Source organism: Pongo abelii, chromosome 9 (genome assembly GCF_028885655.2).
Source record: "Pongo abelii isolate AG06213 chromosome 9, NHGRI_mPonAbe1-v2.0_pri, whole genome shotgun sequence".
Classification (NCBI taxonomy): Eukaryota; Metazoa; Chordata; class Mammalia; order Primates; family Hominidae; genus Pongo; species Pongo abelii.
Window position 1 is genome coordinate 23,831,979 of NC_071994.2, and position 22,361 is coordinate 23,854,339.

Below are 22,361 nucleotides of genomic sequence, written 5' to 3' on the forward strand. Positions count from 1 at the left end.
TGGGCGGGGAGGTAAATACAAAGAAAATTGCGTTTCTGCCCTTAGAAGATCTTACATATGAGAAGTCACAAATGGTTTCCTCCTGATTCAAGGAAGGTAATATTAATCGGTGGCAATAGAGGGTAGTGGGTCCGGTGGGAAGCAAAAAACATTCCTATGCCATTAAAAAACCTTCTGTGTCCACCACACTCATCAAGCGTGGGGTCAAATTTGGCCTGCTGGAAGAATTTGCTTATCTTTGCTGCCAGTGTAAAGAATTGGGGGCACCTGATTATGTCCAGTACCCAAGAGAGTAATAAATAAATGAAATCACGTATGCTTACTGATAACAATTTCTAAGATACAAGTTTAGATGAAATTATATATATGATATTATTAATATACTAATATATATTAATATACTTATATATTATTAATATACTAATATATATTATTAATATACTAATATATGTATTAATATACTAATATATATTATTAAGATACTAATAAATATCATTCATATACATATATTATTAATATACTAATATATATTATTAATCTACTTATATATTATTAACATACTAATATATATTATTAACATACTAATATATATTATTAACATGCTAATATATATATTATTAACATGCTAATATATATTATTAACATGCTAATATATATTATTAACATACTATTATATATTATTAACATACTATTATTTATTAATATACTATTATATATTATTAACATACTATTATTTATTAATATACCATTATATATTATTAACATACTATTATATATTATTAACATACTATTATTTATTAATATGCTATTATATATTATTAACATACTATTATTTATTAATATACTATTATATATTAACATACTATTATTTATTAATATACTATTATATATTAACATACTATTATTTATTAATATACTATTATATATTAACATACTATTATATATTAACATACTATTATTTATTAACATACTATTATATATTAACATACTATTATTTATTAACATACTATTATTTATTAATATACTATTATATAGTAACATACTATTATTTAGTAACATACTATTATATATTAACATACTATTATTTATTAACATACTATTATATATTAACATACTATTATTTATTAACATACTATTATATATTATTAACATACTGTTATATATTATTAACATACTATTATATATCAACATACTATTATATATTAATATACTATTATATATTAATATACTATTATATGTTATTAATATACTATTATATGTTAATATACTATTATATATCATATACTATTATATGTTATTCATATACTATTATATATTCATATACTATTATATGTTATTCATATACTATTATATATTCATATACTATTATATGTTATTCATATACTATTATATATTCATATACTATTGTATGTTATTCATATACTATTATATTATGTTATTCATATACTATTATATAATGTTATTCATATACTATTATATTATATATTATTAATATATAATATTATATAAGATTATTATATTATTAATATAATAATCTTATATAATATTATATATTATTAATATATAATATTATATATTAATAATATATAATATTATATATTGGTATATATTATTAATATATAATATTATATTAATAATATTATATATTATTAATATAAAATATTATATATGATAACATTATATATTATTAATATAAAATATTATATATGATAACATTATATATTATTATATATAATATTATATATGATAACATTATATATTATTATATATAATATTATATATTAATAATATTATATATAATAATATTATATATTATTATATAAAATATTATATATTGTTAATATAAAATATTATATATTGTTAATACAATATATATTATTAATATAATAATATATTATTAATATAATAATATATATTATTAATATATTAATATGATATTATATATTATTAATATAATATTAATATGATATTATATATGATTAATATAATGATATTAATATATTATATATGATTAATATAATGATATTAATATATTATATATGATTAATATAATGATATTAATATAATATTATATATGATTAATATAATATATTATATTAATATTATATATAACATTATTAATATAATAATGTTATATATAAATATAATAATATATTAATAATAATAAATATAATAAAATAAATATGATATTAATATATAATATATAAATATAATAATATTATCTATATAATATATTAATATAATAATATTTATATATAAACATAATAATATTTTATATATAATATATATTAATATAATAATATGTATATATAAATATAATAATATATATATATATATTGCCATGCGCGGTGGCTAACGCCTGTAATCTCAGCACTTTGGAAGGCTGAGGTGGGTGGATAACTTGAGATCAGGAGTTCAAGATCAGCCTGGTCAACATGGTGAAACCCTGTCTCTACTAAAAATGCAAAAATTAGCCAGGCATGGTGGCGTGCACCTGCAGTCCCAGCTGCACGGGAGGCTGAGGCAGAAGAATTATTTGCACCTAGGAGGCAGAGGTTGCAGTGAGCCCAGATCATGCTACTGCAATCCAGCCTGAGCCACAGAGCAAAACTCTATCTCAAAAAAAGAAAAAGAAAAGTTAAAAGGCAGGTATAAGATGATCCCATTATGTAAAACATACAAAGCATACAAAACAAAGTTATGTGTGTATGTGTAAAAGGATGTTAAAGGATGTTAAAATTTCAGGATTGAAACATCAAACTATAATAGATTGTAAATTTCAAAGCCACATCCACTTGTACAGAATATACACAGGAAATGATTACAAAAGAACTCCCCAGCTCTTGTACTTCTCAGTTAGATTGAGGATAAATCTCAAATCCTAAAAAGGATTAGAGCTGAGTATGATAGCCAACAGTCCCAGCTATTTGGGAAGCTAAGCGGGGAGAATCACCTGGGCCCAGGAGTTCACGTCCAACCTGGGCAACACAGCACGACCCCTGTCTAAAAATAAGAAATGAAGTGTAAAATTCGATGTTAAAAAAAATTGCAGGCCGGGCGTGGTGGCTCACTCCTGTAATCCCAGCACTTTGGGAGGCCGAGGCAGGCGGATCACGAGGTCAGGATATCAAGACCTTCCTGGCTAACACGGTGAAACCCTGTCTCTACTAAAAATACAAAAAATTAGCTGGGTGTGGTGGTGGGCGCCTGTAGTCCCAGCTACTCGGGAGGCTGAGGCAGGATAATGGCGTGAACCCGGGGGGCGGAGCTTGCAGTGAGCCGAGATTGTGCCACTGCACTCCAGCCTGAGTGACAGAGCAAGACTCTGTCTCAAAAAAAAAAAAAAAAAAAAAAAAAAAATTGCAATTTGGACTCTTGTGGAGAAAAAGAATTAGAGAATAAAATGAGACTTGGTGATTTTTTTTTTATTTTTATGTTTTTGAGAAAGATGTCTTGTGAGTAGGTTGAGGGCAATTTCTACCCCCTTCCCTCAAGCATGGGGCCATCTTGAGGAGCCTGAAATATGGTCCCAGGTGGTTGAGAGACACAAAGCACTGGACACGCCTGATAAGCTCAGGTTACCCGTGACTGCAGAGTGGAGGTGGCCATGTTGGGATCTACTGTGTTCCCAGATTTTGCTGGAGCGAGGGGATAGGAGTGATCCCCTTATAGCAGAGATGAGCCATATAAAAGAGAAAGAGATTCTGGATTCATTTTGAGTCCTGCCTGAGAGTAAGAAAGGCCCCATGGCAAGAGTCAATGGCGCAGAGAGTGGTGACTGCGAGCAGCACATCAACACCTCACGGGAGTGACCATTGGGAATGGCCTCTAAAGGCCCCTTGGAGTGGCCCACAGGACAGACCTGGTCTCTATCCGACCAGAGAGAGCCTGTGGTATTGCACCGTCCAGACCTTTCCGAGGTTCTCCTCTTCCTTTCTTCTCATGTTCCCCTCTCAATCCATTTGCGCAGGAGGGGTCAGAAGCTGCCCGCCAAACTGAGTGGAGGATACAGAGAAGAAAGGCAAGATAGGGAGCGGCCTCAGCTGGAGAAGAGAAGAAGATCTGATTGGAAATTAAGTTTGGATTCACATGTTGGAATGGACGTTTTAATTTCTGAAGCAGAAAAGGCCTGGGTCTGCCAGAATTTCTCTCTAGGGCTGGAATGAGATGACCCTGCCTGGTATGGTCTGAATGATTGGGTCCCCCCAAATTCATGTTATTGAAACCTACCCCGCAAGATACTATTAAAAGGTGGGGACTTTGAGAGATGATTATGTCCTGAAGGCTCTGCTCCCACCAATGAGATTAGTGCCCTTATACAAGAGGCTTGAGAGAGCAAGATCCTGCTGTTGCCTTGATCTTGGACTTCCCAGTTTCCAGAACTGAGGCAATAGATTTCTGTTGTTTATAGATTACCCATTCTAAGGTATTTTGTTATAGTAGCATAAATGGACTAAGACACCACCTGAATAAATTTTAAAGAGGTGGTGGAAGACAGTAAGAAAGCTATATATATATACACGTATATTTATATATATAGACATATATAGCTATATATATAGCTTTATTATCTTATATATTTATATATATATTATATCTTAATATATATATATTTTAGACATGGTCTGGCTCTGTCACCCAGGCGGGAATGCAGTGGTGTGATCTCGGCTCACTTCAGCCTCAACCTCCTGAGTTCAAACCATCCTCCCACCTCAGCCTCCCAAGTAGCTGAGACTATAGGCGCACACCACCACACCTGGCTAATTTTTGTATTTTTAGTAGAGACAGGGTTCGCCATGTTGCCCAGGCTGGTCTCAAACTCTCGAGCTCAAGTGGTCTGCCTGCCTCGGCCTCCCAAAGTGCTAGGATTACAGGCGTGAGCCACCGTGCCCAGCCAATAAAGCTGTATTTTGATCACATCCTTCAAGTTAGGTATTTGATGTGTGATACATATATATTTAAACGTAGAAAAAGCAATCTGGGGCAGGAAATAAAGCTGTGTTTGCTTGAGGGACTTTTGCTTTGGCTTAATGTTTTAATTCATTACAATAAGTATGCCTATATATATATACATAATATATTTTATGTATCCATATTTGAAAACAAATTTAAGAAGAGGAAAAAGACTCAACTAGTGTTTCTATGTTCTAAAATATAGCTATTCATATAAACTCCTTTAAAACTGACCCTTGACGGCCAGGCACTGTGGCTCATACCTGTAATCCCAGCACTTTGGGAGGCCGAGGTGGGAGGATCACGTGAGGTCAGGAGTTTGAAACCAGCCTGGTCAACATGGTGAAACTCCATCTCTACTAAAAATACAAAAATTAGCCGGGCATGGTGGCGGGCGCCTGTAATCCCAGCTACTTGGGAAGCTGAGGCAGGAGAATCGCTTGAACCTGGGAGGCGGAGGTTGTAGTGAGCCGAGATAGTGCCATTGCACTCCAGTCTGGGCAACAGAGTGAGACTCTGTCTCAAAACAAAACAAAACAAAACAACAACAAAAAAACAATAACAACCAAACAAACAGAAAAAAACTTATGCTCATCTAAGTTGCCAGGCAGTTTCATTCAACACTACTCTTCCTGGTGCAGTCTATTACTTAGCCACGTTAGTCAGGCTTGTGAATGCTTCTTGGTCTCCTTTTTCTTCTCAAACAGTCCTGGGGTTTGCTTTAAATCGTTTCCTATTTTCATCTATTTCTAGCTGGTCATTTAAGCTAAGGGCCTACGATTGGTCCTAATGATGATAATGATGACAAAATCGATGACGATGCTGATGGTAATGATATTGGGAGTCATCCCAATAATAACCAGCATATATTAAGTGATGGCAGAGTTCTGAGCACTTCATGTGAATCAATTCTCAAAAACTCTGTGAGCTAGGAGATAATATCATCATCTCCACTTTACAAATGAGGAAACAGACACAGAGACATGAACTAACTGGTCCCATGTTCCTTAACTGAGATGAGTTTTGAGTCCTGGCAGCCTAATTCCAAAACCCATGCTTTTTTTTTTTTTTTTTTTTGTTGTTGTTGTTGTTGTTGTTGTTGAGACAGGGTCTCCCTCTGTCACCCAGGCTAGAGTGCAGTGGTGCAGTCATGGCTCACTGCAGCCTCAATCTCCCAGGCTCAAGCCGTCCTCCCAACTTGGCTTCTTTTCTTTTCTTTTCTTTTCTTTTCCTTTCCTTTCCTTTCTCTTTCTTTCTTTCTTTCTTTCTTTCTTCCTTCCTTCCTTCCTTCCTTCCTTCCTTTCTTTCTCTCTTTCCCTCCCTCCCTTCTTTCCTTCTTTTCTTTCTTTCTTTCCTTCTTTCTTTCTGTCTTTCTTTCTCTCTCTTTCCTTCCTTCCTCTCTCCTTCCTTCCTTCCTTCCTTTCTTTCTTTTTCTTTCTTTCTCACTCTATCACCAGCCTGGAGTGCAGTGGCACGATCTCAGCTCACTGCAGACTCCGCCTTCCAGGTTCAAGCAATTCTCCTGCCTTAGCCTCCGGAGTAGCTGGGACTACAAGTGCGTGCCATCATGCCCAGCTAATTTTTGTATTTTTAGTAGAGATGGGGTTTCACCATGTTTGCCAGGATGATCTCGATCTCTTGACCTCATAATCCGCCCGCCTTGAACTCCCAAAGTGCTGGGATTACAGGCATGAGCCTCCACACCCACTACCAACTTGGCCTTTCAAAGTGTTGCGATTACAGATGTGAGCCACCATGCCCTGCCAAAAAGCCCACACTTTGCTATGGAAGTGCTTTGCCTCTCAGCCTGAACATTCTCTCCTCCTCCTTTTCACACTACATTCAATCAATAACAAGTGTCAATTTTATACCCTAAATCTGTCACACATTTATGTGTTTCTCACTCTTCCTTCTGTCCCATGTCAGACCCTAACCCCTCAAATCTGAACAATGGCCACAGTTCCTAAATGGTTTCCTTATCCCCAATGTTAGTCAATTCTACTTCTTATCAAGTATCCTTTTATAATTTTTGCATTTTTCTTTAATTAAACAAGTAACTGTAAGAATACAGTATCATCATAATGCATCCAAATACTACAAAATGTTTCATGTAATAAGCAAAAGTTCCTCTTCAACTCTCCCTTCCTCAGAGGTAACTATGACTACCAGTATAATTTATATTCTTATAGGCCTTTATATACAACACACGGGTTTAAAAATACATAAATGGGAGCACATTACACATTTTGTTCTACACCTTGCTTTTGTTAACAATATGTTTTGTAAATCTTTCCCTGACCTTACTGCCTATTATTATTATTATTATTTTTAGATGGAGTATCACTCTTGTCACCCAGGCTGGAGTGCAATGGCGTGATCTCAGCTCACTGCAACCTCTGCCTCCTGGGTTCAAGCCATTCTCCTGCCTCAGCCTCCAGAGTAGCTGGGATTACAGGTGCCTGCTACCATGCCCCAGCTAATTTTTTGTTTTGTTTTGTTTTTTTGAGACGGAGTCTCACTCTGTCACCCAGGCTGGAGTGCAGTGGTGTGATCTCGGCTCACTGCAAACTCTGCCTCCTGGGTTCAAACGATTCTCCTGCCTCAGCCTCCCAAGTAGCTGGGATTACAGGCGTGTGCTGCCACGCCCAGCTAATTTTTTGTATTTTTAGTAGAGATGGGGTTTCACCGTGTTAGCCAGGATGGTCTCCATCTCCTGACCTCATGATCTGCCTGCTTCTGCCTCCCTAAGTGCTGAGATTACAGGTGTGAGCCACTGCGCCCGGCCTCTAATTTTTGTATTTTTAGTAGAGACGAGGTTTCACCATATTGGCCAGGCTGGTCTTGAACTCCTGACCTCAGGTGATCCACCCACCTCAGCCTCCCAAAGTGCTGGGATTACAGGTGTGACCCACCACTCCTGGCAACTGCCTATTATGGATGTACCATAGTTTATTACTAGTTTCTCTGTTTCTTATAGGATATGTCAGTTGTTCCTCATTTTTCATTATTACACTGATAAATAGGTGATTTTTATTTTCTTCTTTGTGCTTTACTGTATTGTCCAGATTTTCTACAATGACTTTTGTAATTTTATACAGATTCTCCTTCCTTTTCATTGGATCTCTGAAGGAGTTTAGAGGTCATGTTGTCAAACTTTCTCTATTCTTACAAAGGCAAAATTCAATCCCAGAAAAGAGAATTGGATTGGCTAACCTTAGGTCACATGTCTCTTCTGCCCAGTCAATTTAGACCAGGAAAGCAAGGTCATACAAAGCAAACATTTCTGCCGGGGGCCCATAGCTACTGATGGAGGAGTATGGGACTGTTCCTAGAAAATGAGGAGGCAAAGTGGGTGTTGATTTCCTTGTGGGGGCATTTCTGTAGCATCTGCTATGGTTTGAATGTTTCTGTCCCCTCTTGGAACTTAATCTCCAAACAATAGTATTAATAGGTGGGTCCTTTAGGAAGTGATTAGGTCGTGAGGGCTCTTCCGTCTTTTTTTTTTTCCTTTTTTTTTTGTTTTTTTGAGATGGAGTTTTACTCTTGTTGCCCAGGCTGGAGTGCAATGGCACCATCTCAGCTCACTGCAAACTCCGCCTCCCGGGTTCAAGTGATTCTCCTGCCTCAGCCTCCCGAATAGCTGAGATTACAGGCATGCACTACCATGCCCAACTAATTTTGTATTTTTAGTAGAGATGGGTTTCTCCACGTTGGTCAGTCTGGTCTCCTGACCTCAGGTGATCCACCCGCCTCGGCCTCCCAAAGTATTGGGATTACAGGCATGAGCCGCTGTGCCTCACTGGCTCTTCTCTCTTAAATGGGAGTAAGGCCTTTATAAAAGGGGCTTCACACAGCATTTAGCCCTTGTTGCCTTTCTGTCCTTCTGCCACATGAGGACACAACAATAAGGTGATGTCTTGAAGCAGAGAGAATAGCCCTCACCAGGCACCAAAACTGCTAGCCCTTGATCTTGGACTTCTCAGCCTCCAGAACTGTGAGAAACAAAATGCTATTACTTATAGATCACCCAGTCTCAGGTATTTTGTTAAAGCAGCACAAACAGATAACATTCTGTGTCAATGGGTAATTTGAGGACCATCTGGATTTCATTCTGTAAAGCTGAGTGCCTGAGTAGAGATTGTGTTTTGGTTCATCATTCAAGTACGTATTGAACATTTCCTATGAGCCAAGCACTCTTTTAGAATGCAACCAAGCCAAGCAAGCAGGAAGCTTACATTCTGGCAGAGGCAGAAAAACAATAAACAAAATACATGAGTAAAATATATTTGGTTTACTCAAGTAAAGCAATAACATCAGTATAGAGTAAAACCAGCCAATAGAAAGGCCTCATATATGGAAGCTGTGATATGTGACTGATGACAGTCTGGAATTAGCCTTACAGTGTCTAGAAGAGATCTAGGTGCTTATCTGGTTTAGTGCTTGCCCTGGAAATCCACAGTGAACATCTCTTCCTTTTTTTTTTTCTCGCTCTGTCACCCAGGCTGGAGTGCAGTGGCATGATCACAGCTCAGTGCAGCGTTACTCCCCTGGGCTCAAGCAATCCTCCTGCCTTAGCCTCCCAAGTAGCTGGGACTATAGGTGTGTGTCACCATGCCCAGCTAATTTTTAAACTTTTTGTACAGACAGGGTCTCACTATGTTGCCTAGGCTGGTCTTGAACTCCTAGTCTCAAGCCTTCCTCCTGCCTGGCCTCCCCAGGTGTTGGGATTGCAAGTGTGAGTCACTGTGCCTAGCCCATCTCTTCCTTTTTGTTGCTTCTCTGTGACACTCAAATCTTCCTACTTTGTATTTCTGTTGTTTGTATACAGCTCCACTGGATAATAAAACTTGATCAGGAACTACTTATTAGATGTTTAATAAGTGTTAAATAAATGAAAGAATAAACTAAAAAACAAGTTTTCCAACAGCAGTTTATTACAGTATGACAAAAGCTTCTACTGGTTTCTTGGCAGTAAGATTTTTTTTAACTTTGTTTTCTTTTTATTATTTTATTTTTAGGAAAACCATTCTCCCCTTTTCCTAACCTCCCATTATCCCACCTACCTAACATCAGTGACTTTTGCCCCAGTATATTGTGGCATTTTGAGGGCTGTGACTATCTTTACATTTATTTATTTTGTAACTTTAAAATTGGGTTTGTCTATTAAATATTAGTTGAAAAGCTTAAAGGACCACCTCCTCCCCTGCCAGTACTTCCAGTACTTTTTTTTTCTTTTTTTTGGCGACAGATCTCACTCTCTCACTCAGTTGCCCAGGCTGGAGTGCAGTGGTGCTATCTTGGCTCAATGCAACATCTGCCTCCTGAGTTCAAGCCATTCCCATTCCTCAGCCTCCCAAGTAGCTGGGATTACAGGTGTGTGCCACCACGCCCAGCTAATTTTTGTATTTTTAATAGAGGTGGGGTTTTGTCATGTTGGTCAGGCTGGTCTCAAACTCCTGACCTTTTATTTGGGGAAACATTGGCTGCTATATAAAGGTGTTACATTTCTGATGGATGTATTCCTTTTTTTTTTTTTTTTTTTTTTTGAGATGGAGTCTTGCTCTGTCCCCCAGGCTGGAGTGCAGTGGCACGATCTCGGCTCACTGCAACTTCCACCTCCCGTGTTCAAGTGATTCTCCTACCTCAGCCTCCTGAGTAGCTGGGATTACCGGCACATGCCACCATGCCCACCTAATTTTTGTATTTTTAGTAGAGATGGGGTTTCTCCATGTTGGCCATGCTGGTCTTGAACTCCTGACCTCAGGTGATACACCCACCTTGGCCTCCCAAAGTTCTGGGATTGTAGGCATGAGCCACTGTGCCTGGCCTCTGCCAGTAGTTTTTATGCCTTATATTTTGGCTCTACATTTTGCCTACATTCTGAGAGCTTTTATTTTAAATTTCCATCTTCCAAGGAGGTCTTTTTAATTCTAACAGAAAAGAGATCATGGCTCTCCGGAACAAACCAAGAAAGATTTCCAAATTAAGGTCTACCTGGGTCTTAATCCAACTAATGATGATAATCATAGCAGATATACATTAAGTGTTAACCGTGTGCATAATAGCATGTGTGTTACAGTAATAGCTGAACCCTGTGGAGTAACTGCTATCTGTCAGGCTTTGTGCTAAGTGCTTTCGATGTTTCAGCTCAAACGATATTCACAATAACTTAATGTAAGGTTATGTAACTTTATGTGACCCTGTCACCAGGGCCACACAGCTGGTGAGTAGAAGTTCTTGGGTTCATATCCAGGTAGTCTGGCTCTGATGGCTGCACCTCTATCTACTAAACTGCCTGTTATTTAAATATGTTTATTTCTAAGTCAGGTGTGGAACCTACCAGTTCCTTATCAAGACACTTCCAACCTCTGATCCAATTTGGGTCTGACCAGGGGAGCTTCACATAATTATGAATAGTATCTACTTCTAGGTTTATTGTGGGGATTAAATGAAATAATACAGGCTAGTGCTTAGGACAGTGCCTGCCCCATGGTAAGTGCTCAATGTTCGCTTCCTTGCCTTGCACCATTTTAGGTCTTATTAATTTATATTTCAAGAATGAATGATCTCTGGTCACTGTCAGTTACTCTTTGGAGATAAATTTTTTCCCTCTGATTGCATCTCAAATATGGGAAACCAGGGTGTATTAGTTTTCTGTGGCTGCCATAACAAATGATCATACATGTGGTGTCTTTAAACCATTTTGTGTTCTCACAATGCTCTCACAATTCTGGGGGCCAGAAGTCTGAAATTCAGGTGTTGCTGGCAAGACCACGTTGCTTCCAGAGGCTCTGGGGGAGATTCTGTTTCTTTCCTCTTCCAGCTTCTGGTGGCTGTCAGCATTCCTGGGCTTGTGGTAGCCTCACTGTAATCTCTGCATCTGTCTTTACGTGGCCTTCTCCTGTGTCTGCCGATTGAGAGCCCCCTCTGCCACAACACCTGGGAACGTGACCTGGGTTCCTAAGCACTAACTAAGAGTAGGGTAAACAACTCACTGGAAAAGTCGAATTGTTTGCCTGAAAACAAGCTGTAAACAGACCACCTACTGAAGAACAGCTCACCTCCTGCTGGCCTGCCGCCCATTGCAATGCAGGAGCCCCAGATGTTGCTATTACTGTCCTAGCTACAGAAGAACAGGGGCGAGACAGACAGAGAGGAGAGAGAGAGACAGAGAGAGACCACTAGCAGTTAAGAGCACTGGATTAGAAGGGTGACAGAGGGGACCAATGAAATATTATCCCTGGGACTTTGAGCAAGTTAATAAACTACTCCAAACCTCAGTGTTCCCATTTTAAAATGGGAATAATAATAGTGCCACATCATAGGGCTGTTGTGAGGTTAAAATGAGAGCTCCTTGTGCAGAGCCTGTCACATAGTAATATGCCTAATAGTAATGATAGTAAGTACCATGTTCTGAATGTTTTCTCTGATGTGCCCCTGGGTATCCCCACTTTACAGATGAAACAGGTAAGGCTGAGTAAGACCAAGAAAGATGACCAGGTGTGGTGGCTCATGCCTGTAGTCTCAACACATTGGAAGGCCAAGGAGGGCAGATTGCTGGAGCCCAGGAGTTTGAGACCAGCCTGGGTAACATGGTGAAACCCCAGTAAGCACTTGTAGACCCAGCTACTCTGGAGGCTGAGGTGAGACAATCACCTGACCTGGGAAGGTTGAGGCTGCAGTGAGCCATGGTCACGCTACGGCACTCCAGCCTGGGCGACAGGGGTAAGACCCTGCGCCCTGCCTCAAAAAAGAAAAAAAAAATAAAGAGGAGAGATTATTAGTGGCAGAAATAATAATAATTATTATTTGAGATGGAGTTTTGCTCTGTTGCCCAGGTAGGAGTGCAATGGCACGATCTTGGCTCACTGAAACCTCCACCTCCTGGGTTCAAGCAATTCTCCTGCCCCAGCCTCCTGAGTAGCTGGGACTACAGACACGCACCACCATGCCCAGCTAATTTTTGTATTTTTAGTAGAGATGGGGTTTCACTCTGTTGGGCAGGCTGGTCTCGAACTCTCGGCCTTAAGTGATCCACCTGCCTTGGCCTCTTGAAGTGCTGGGATTACAGGCGTGAATGATTGCGACCTGCCAAATTATATTATTTTAAATTTTTAATTTTTGTGGATACACAGTAGGTGTATGTATTTATGGGGTACATGAGATGTTCTGATACAAGCATGTGATGCATAATAGTCATATCATGAAGAATAGAGTATATCCATCCCCTCAAGCATTTATCCTTTGTGTTACAAACATCCCAGTTATGCTCTTTTAGTTATTTTAAAATGTATAATTGAATTATTATTGACTATAGTCACCCTGTTGTACCATCAAATAGTAGGACCTATTCATTCTTTCTTACTATTTTTTCGGTATGCATTAACCACCCCCATCTTCTCTCCCCCTCCCTGCTACCCTTCCCAATCTTTGGTAACCATCCTTCTACTCTCTATCTTTGTGAGTTAAATTATTTTGATTTTTAGATCCCACAAATTAGTGAGAACAGTGGCAGAAATTATTATTATTAATGCTTTTTCGGCCACTCAGTTAATTTTACTCTTTCAGCCTCCTTTTTCTATCTGCAGAGAAGAGTAATTCCTACATTAGTGTACTGTGAAGATTTGAAGGACAAAAGTACTTTGAGGGTGATCAGCTTGTTTTATTTTTAACAATTTTGGCTCACATTTGCTTAAATGTATTAACAGCTGGCATCACTCATTTCATGCTTTTGAAAAAGCCTTACATGTGTAGGGCCACTTAGTTTTGCAAAATGCTTAAAGCTCAGAAAATTTGCTCTGGATTTCTTAAATAGCTAGGGAGTTTGGAAGGCGGGAAGGAAATAATTGAGAATTTCTCCTTGAGCTGAAGAAAGTCCACTTTGTCTGAGTTATGGCATCTTCTTCAAAAGACATTTTATATAGTGCAAAATGTTTCATATAGTCCACTATTGATCATCGGGACATTTAGCTGTTTGGGAATTACCAGTAAAAAAGGTGCAGTGGAGGCTGGGGCTGGTCTCACCTTCCTGGCATGGATTGATTACTAACCTTTAGGGTCTCGGGAGTGGAGAGAACCTGAAGGAGGAAGGGAGAGCAGCTGAGATGATGCAGCAGCTACTGCTGATAACAGTGGTAACAACAGTAACAAAAATGACAGCCAACATATATCTAGTGCTTTCTGTATGCCGTGCAGCTCCATGCTAAGTGCTTTCCTTGTGGGAACTGCCTCTCTCTCTAGGTTTGGGAAGTATAGATTTAATTCTGCGCTATAGCAGAGAGATCACGAGGTCACATAAGGTGTCCAAGTTTATTTAGGTTTATTAATTGGTGATAGAGGCAAGATTTGAACTCAACTCCTTTTGACTTCAAAGCTAAGCTCTTAGATTCTTTTTCTTTTTCTTTTTTTTGAAACAGAGTCTTGCTCTGTTGCCCAGGCTGGAGTGCAAGGCCCGATCTCAGCTCACTGCAACCTCTGCCTCCCAGGTTTAAGTGATTCTCCAGTCTCAGCTTCCCAAGTAGCTGGGATTACAGGCACCGGCCACCATGCCTGGCTAATTTTTGTGTTTTTAGTAGAGTTGGGGTTTCACCATGTTGGCCAGGCTGGTCTTGAACTCCTGACCTCAGGTGATCCACCTGCCTTGGCCTCACAGATTGCTGAGATTGCAGGCATGAGCCACTGTGCCTGGCCTTCTTTTTAATTTTTGTTTTTTAGAGACAGAGTCTCACTCTGTCACCCAGGCTGGAGTACAGTGGCACAATCTTTGCTCACTGCAGCCTCGACCTCCTGGGTTCAAGTGATTCTCTTGTCTCAGCCTCCCGTGTAGCTGGGACCACAGGGACACACCACCACTCCCGGCTAATTTTTTAAAAAATTTTCTCTAGAGGTAGGTCTTTCTTTGTTGCCCAGGCTAGTCTCAAACTCCTGAGCTCAAGGGATCCTCTCCCCTTGGCCTCCCAAAGTGCTTGTATTATAGGTGTGAGCCACCTTGCCCAGTCTAGCTCTTAGATTCCACAGCTTTACATCTTTTCCCACTATCCTGCACTGTAGCAACTAACTGAAGCTGGAGAAACTTCTTTCCTCTCTTTGTTTTCCCTTCCTGGAGAATGAGCAGATTCTGTGCATCTTTATTCCTTCCATGCTCCCCATTCATTAATCAATACAGATAGCAAATACCTACTGCATGCAAAGAGACACAAATTGGGATCAGTTTTGTCCAGCAAGGCAGAATGGTCCTAGAATCAATTCCCAAATATGAAATGAAAAAGATATTTTGGCTGGGTGCGGTGGCTCACTCCTGCAATCCCAGCACTTCGGGAGGCCTAGGCAGGCAGATCACCTGAGGTCAGGAGTTCGAGACAGCGTGGCCAACATGGTAAAACCCTGTCTCTACTAATAATACAAAAATTAGCCAGGCGTGGTGGTGGGCACTTGTTGTCTCAGCTACTTGGGAGGCTGAGGCAGGAGAATCGCTTGAACCTGGGAGGTGGAGGTTGCAGTGAGCTGAGATCGGGCCACTGCCCTCCAGCCTGGGCTGTAGAGTGAGACTCTGTCTCAGAAAAAAAAGAGATAGTTTTAAAAGTATGGAGAATTGTTACATTTTAAAATTAAAAATGTAGTTCTTATTCACTGAAGAAAATTTGAACCACAAAGAAAAGTACAAAGAAGGAAATAAAAATTTCTTACTATCCTATGCTCAGAGACAACAACCTCTGTTAACACTCCAGTATGTTTGCTGAAAAAAATGAAAATGCTTTTCCTATTTCTTTTTTTTTTCTTTGTGACAGGTTGGAGTAGTTTTTCCTATTTATACATAAAAATATAAATTCTAACTTATAGAAAACATTATTTAAAATTTTTATTAGGGGTATATCATAGTTGTAACTTGTTTTTCACTTAAATCGGAAACATTTTCCTATATTGTTAAATATTTTTTAAAATGTTTTTTCTTTTATTGATATATCATAATTTACGTATTGGCGGTGTACATTAATTTACATCTTGATGGTGTACATTAATATACATATTGATGGTGTACATGTGAGTGTTTGTTACATGCAAATAATGTGTAATGATCAAGTTAGAGTAATTGGGGTATCCATCACTTTGAGTGTTTATCATTTTTATATGTTGGTATAATTTCAAGACCTCTCTTCTAGTTACTTTGAAATATACATAATATGGTTGCTAAGTATAGTCACCCTAGTCTGTCATTAAACATTATAACTTATTTCTTCTATCCAATTATATGTTTGCTCTCACAACCAACTACTATTCTCTTCCTCCCACCACCCCCACACCATTCCGAGTCTCTGGCGTTTTTCGTTCTATTCTTTATCTCTATTAGACCTCTATTAGATCAAGTTTTTTAACTCCCACATATGAGTGAGAACGTGTGGTATCTGTCTTTCTGTGTCTGCCTTATTTCACTTAACATAATGACCTCCAGTTCCATCCATATTGCTGCAAATGATATGATTTCATTCTATTTTTAATGCCTGAATAGTATTCCGTTGTGTGTATGTACCACATTTAAAAAAATCCATTCATTTGTTGATGGGCACTTAGGTTGATCCCATATCTTTGCTACTGTAATAGTGCTGCAATAAATATACAAGTGCAGGTATTTCTTTGATGTACTGATTTCTTTTCTTTTGGATAGATACCCAGTAGTGAGATTGCTGGGTCATATGGTAGTTCTAATTTTAGTTTTTGAGAACTCATACTGTTTTCCATAGGGGTTGTAATAATTTACAGCCCCATCAACAGTGCATAAGAAATCCCTTTTCTCCACATCCTTATGAGCATCTGTTTTTTTGTGTTTTTAATAGTAACCATTATAACTGAGGTGAGATGATAGCTCATTGTGGTTTTGATTTTCACTTCTCAAATGATGTTGAACATTTTTCATAGACCTGTTGTCCATTTTTATGTCTTCTTTTGAGAAATGTCTATTCACGTCCTTTGCCTACTTCTTAATGGGATTATGTGTTTTTTAACTGTTGAGATGGTTGAATTCCTTGTATATTCTGGATATTAGTCTCCTGTTGGATGAGTAATTTGTAAATACTTTCCTCCCATTCAAAAGGTTGTCTCTTCACTCTGATGATTGTTTTGCCGTGCAGAAGCTTTTTAGTACAATATAGTTCAATTTGTCTATTTTTGTTGCCTTTTAAGGTCTTAGCCATAAAATCTCTACCTAGACCATGTCTTGAGGAACTTTTCCTTTTTTTTTCTTTTGTTTTATTATTATACTTTAAGTTCTAGGATACATGTGCACAACGTGCAGGTTGGTTACATATGTATACATGTGCCATGTTGGTGTGCTGCACCCATTAACTCATCATTTACATTAGGTATATCTCCTAATGCTATCCCTCCCCCCTCCCCCCACCCCACAACAGGCGCCGGTGTGTGATGTCCCGAGGAGTTTTTAAAATATTTTCTTCCATTCGTTTTATAGGTTTGGGTCTTAGGTTTAAGTCCTTAATCCCTCTTGAGTTGACTTTTGTATATGGTGAAAGGGATCAAGTTTCATTCTCCTGCATATGGTTAGCCAGCTTTTTCAGCACCATTTATGGAAAACGGTGTCCTTTCCCCAGTGAATGTTATTGGCAGCTTTGTTGAAGATGAGCTCGCTGCAAATATGTGGATTCATTTTTGGCTTCTCTATTCTCTTCTGTCAGTCTATGTGTCTATTTGTATAACAATATCATGCTGTTTTGGTTACTGGAGCCTTGTAATACATTCTGAAGTCAGGTAGTGTGATGCCTCCAGCTTCATTCTTTTTGCTCAGGATTGCTTTGGCTATTCAGGCTCTTTTTTGGTTCCATACAAATTTTAGGATTTTAAAAATATTTCTGTGAAAAATGATGTTGCCATTGTGATAGCGATTGCATTGAATCTGTAGGTCGCTTTGGTCAATATGGTCATTTTAACAATATTAATCCTCCCATTCCATGAGCATGGGATGTTTTCCCACTTGTTTGTATTCTTTTCCATTCATCAGAGTTTTGTAGTTTTCCTGGTAGAGATCTTTCATCTCCTTGGTTAAATATATTCCTAGGTATTTTTTTTTTTGTTAGCTATTGTAAATGGGATTGCCTTCTTGATTTTTTTGTCTAAAAAAACCCCCCTGTTTTATACAGGTGTATAAAATGCTTATGATTTTTGTATGTTCATTTTGTATACTGCAAATTTATTGAATTTATCAGTTCTAAAAGTTTTCTGATGAAGTGTTTTATATTTTTCTAGATAGAAGATCATGCATCTGCAAAAAGGAACTTTTTTTTTTTTTGAGACAGAGTCTTGCTCCGTCTTTCAGGCTGGAGTGCAGCGGCACAATCTCAGCTCACTGCAAGCTCCACCTCCTGGGTTCACGCCATTCTCCTGCCTCAGCCTCCTGAGTAGCTGGGACTACAGGCACCTGCCACCATGCCTGGCTAATTTTTTGTATTTTTAGTGGAGACGGGGTATTGCCGTGTTAGCCAGGATGTTCTCGATTTCATGACCTTGTGATCCACCAGCCTTGGCCTCCCAAAGTGCTGGAATTGCAGGCATGAGCCACTGTGCCTGGCCAAAAGGGAACAATTTGAATCCCTCTATTCCAGTCTGGATGCCTTTTATTTGTTTTTCTTGCCTGATTGCTCTGGCTAGGATTTCTAGTACTATGTGAAATATGAGTGGTCAAAGTCAGCATCCTTGCTTTGTTTCAAGTTCTTATGGAAAAGGCTTTCAACAAATTCCCATTAAGTATGATGTTAGCTGTGTGTTTGTCATATATGTCATTTACTATTTTAAGGCATGGTCCTTCTATGCCTAGTTTGCTTAGCGTTTTTATCATGAAGAGGTGTTGAATTTTGTCAAATGCTTTTCTGCATTTATTGAGATTATCATGTGTTTTTTGTCCTTTATTTTGTTGATGCAATGTATTATGTTTATTGATTTGTGTATTTTGAACCATCCTTGCAACCATTATATAAATCCCACTTGATCATGGAATATGATCTTTTTGACCTGTTGTTGGATTTCATTTCCTAGTATTTTGCTGAGGATGTTTGCATTTATATTCATCAGGGATATTGGCTGATAGTTTTCTTTTTGTGTGTGTGTGTTCTTGTCTGGTTTTGATATCAGGTTAATGCTGGCTTTGTAGAATGAGTTAGGGAGCATTCCATCTTTAATTTTTTGGAATAGTTAAAAAAAGAATTGGTATTAGTTCTTTTTTGTACATTTGGTAGTATTATGCAGTGAATCCATCCACTCCTGGGATTTTCTTTGTTGGGAGACTTTTTATTACTTATTCCATCTTGCTGCTGGTTATTGGTCTGTTCAGGTTTTCTCTTTATTCCTGATTAAATCTTGGTAGGTTGTATGTTTTTAGGAATTTATCCATTTCCCTTAGATTTTCCACTTTGTTAGTGTACAGTTGTTCATAATACTCTGATTTTTTTTGTACTTCTGTGCTATCAGTTGAAATGTCTCCTTTTTCATTTCTTATTTGTTTTATTTGTTTTTTTTTTCTTGGTTAGTCTAGTTAGTGGTTTATCAATTTTATGATCTTTTAGAAGAACCAGCTTTAAATTTTATTGTTCCTTTGTACTGTTTTTTAGTCTCTATTTAGTTCTGCTCTGATCCTTGTTATTTCTTTCCTTCTACTAATTTTGGGTTCGGTTTGTTCTTGCTTTTCTGGTTCTTTGTGGTGCATTATCATTCGATGGTTTATTTGAAATCTTTCTTTCTTTTTTTCTTTTATGTAGGTGTTTATTGCCATAAACTTCTTGCTTAGCATGCCTTTTGCTATGTCCCACAGATTTGGTATGTTGTATTCCCATTTTAATTTGTTTCAAGAAATTTTTTGATTTTCATCTTAATTTCTTCATTGACCCAATGATCATTCAGGAGCATATTGTTTAATTTCTATGTATATGTATAGTTTCCAAAGTTCCTGTTGGTATTCATTTCTAGTTTTACTCTATTGTAGTCTGAGAAAATACTTGATATCATTTTGATTTTTAAAAATTTGTTGAGACTTGTTTTGTGGTATGGTATATGGTCACTCCTAGAGAAAGTTCTATGTGTTCATGAGAAGAATGTATATTCTGCAGTTGTTGGATAAAATATTCTGTACATGTCTGCCTGTTAAGTTCATTTGGTCTAAAGTCCAGTTTAAGTCCAATTTTTTTCACTGTCTGAATGATCTATGTAATGCTGAGACTGAGGTGTTGAGGTCCCTCACTATTATTGTATTGCTATTTCTTTCTTTAGATCTGCTAATATTTTCTTTATGAATCTGAGCACTCCAGTGTTGGGTGCATATATATTTGTAATTGTTATAGCCTCTTGCTAGATTCATCCCTTTATCATTAAATAATGACCTTCTTTATTTCTTTCTATGCTGTTTTTGGCTTAAAGTCTTTTAAAATCTGATATAAGTATAGCTACTGCTGCTCATTTTTGGTTTCCATTTGCATGGAATATCTTTTTTCATCCTTCTACTTCCTGTCTATATGTGTCTTTATAGGTAATGTGTATTTCTTATAGGCAGCATATGGTTGGATTATGTTTTATCCATGTAGCCAGTCTATGTTGATCTCAGCTGAGCTGGTTGCTCACTTCTTCCTCCTTCTGTGCCTCAGGTGTTTCCTGTAACTTCTCTGTTGGACTCTGGTGTTCTCTCCTGGATGTCCTATTAGAGGTGTGATTATTCATAATTTTGGTTCTTCATTCTGGAGAGGGTGAGTGTCCAATGTCTCTAGTCAGTCATCTTGAACCAGAATCCTCTAAATATAGTTTTCACATAGCTGCATTGAATGCCATTTTGTTATAACTTATTTAATCATTCAAGAGTTATTAAGCATTTAGGTTGTTCTGTTTTTCACTATTATCAATAATGCTCGATGGGCATCTTTGCACATACTTCTTGCATTACATCTCTGATTATTTCTTTATGATAGATTACTATAAGTGGAATTACTTAAGAGAAGAGATAAGCTCATTCTTCAAGGCTTTGGATCATGGTGCCAAATTGCTCTTTAGAAAGATTTACTACTTTCCTGTCCTGTCAAAGGGTTGTTCCAAGAAGACTTTTTATTTTATTTTATTTTTAAAATCTGAAGTAAAGGCTTTCTTTCCTTTGAGTTTTGATTTACAGACTTAATATTTCTGGGCAACTTCTCTATGTGTGTCTGTTTGCTGTTTCTGGAGAAGATGCCAAGATGGCGGCCAAAACACTGCTGTCTCTCTCTGAGTAGCCTCCTGTGACTAGCACTTTTGGCTGCATGTGATGGCCACTTTCCTATGTGGCAGAACCTGCCTCTTACTGCATATGCCAGTTCTTCATTTTTCTAGCCTGTCTTGCCAAAGCTTGGGCATATGATTTACCCTGGCCAATGAAACCAGAAGATAATTCATGACTATTAAGAGAAATATTTTTAATCCTGATCAAGAGGTAACCTCCTATTTCTCCCAACCTTTGAATGTGGTTGTATGAGGATACAATTTTAGGAGCTGTGGAAGCCATATTGTGAATGTAGAGGGAAGACCAAGAGTCAAGACTAATGGTTGGAAGACAAATTGTTGGGGCACAGAATATGATTCCCCCAAATATGGAACTTTGATGTACTGAGTGCTTTGAGAATTGAAAGGCCTCAGAAATAAGCCTCAGAACCAAGGTCTCTCTCGTATTTTCTACTCCCTCCCTGTCTCTCTGATTCTCTTTCCCACAGAAGCACTGGAAAGGACTCTTTCTAGAATTTTCTTATCTATGAAAGCATCTTTCTAAATGAACACAATTGTTCTTACTTCCTCATAGGAATGTCATCAAATAACCAGGAAAAATCAACCACTGGAGAAGAGAAGAGATTAGGAGTTGTCACTGCATCCAGACAGACTTTTCATCTGTTCTGAGGGTAGCTCTGGAGACTACATGTGGACTTATCTGCATAATAAGGCAACCTTCGTTCCTGTGCAGTTCTGGCCCTCACCTCCCTGTAACTTGTCCCATTCAGCTTCCATAAGAGAATCACTTACAAGATAATATCTGTCTCCCAGGTCCATATACTTCTCTCCTAGGAAGAGAGTATTTAAACCTCAATCATCTTGTCCCTCTTTGAGTTTCATACTTTGTGTATGGCTTTGTGCTTATGCATGTTAAATAAATTTTGTATGCCTTTTTCTCCTTTTATTCTGCCTTTTGTCAGTTCCTTTTCAGTGAATCTTTTGCAGGCAAAGGGGAAGCTTTCCCTTGTTTCCTACAAAGTACTGGAACTGTTCACACTGGACTTTTGTTATGTGAAAAGAAAACCAAATTGTCCCTTTTTTTTTTTTTTTTTGAGTTGGAGTTTCTCTCTTGTCACCATTGCTGGAGTGCAGTGGTACGATCTTGGCTCACTGCCACCTCTGCCTCC

The 22,361-nt window shown here is 37.9% G+C and overlaps 1 long non-coding RNA gene across 1 annotated transcript; it reads left to right on the forward strand.

Moving 5' to 3' along the window:
- The first annotated feature begins 14 nt into the window (after positions 1-14).
- LOC129048631 (uncharacterized) lies at positions 15-22,138 on the forward strand. The gene is made up of 3 exons (XR_008511137.1): positions 15-96; positions 3,971-4,180; positions 21,767-22,138. It is a non-coding gene; the product is annotated as an uncharacterized LOC129048631 (long non-coding RNA).
- Positions 22,139-22,361: the final 223 nt, after the last annotated feature.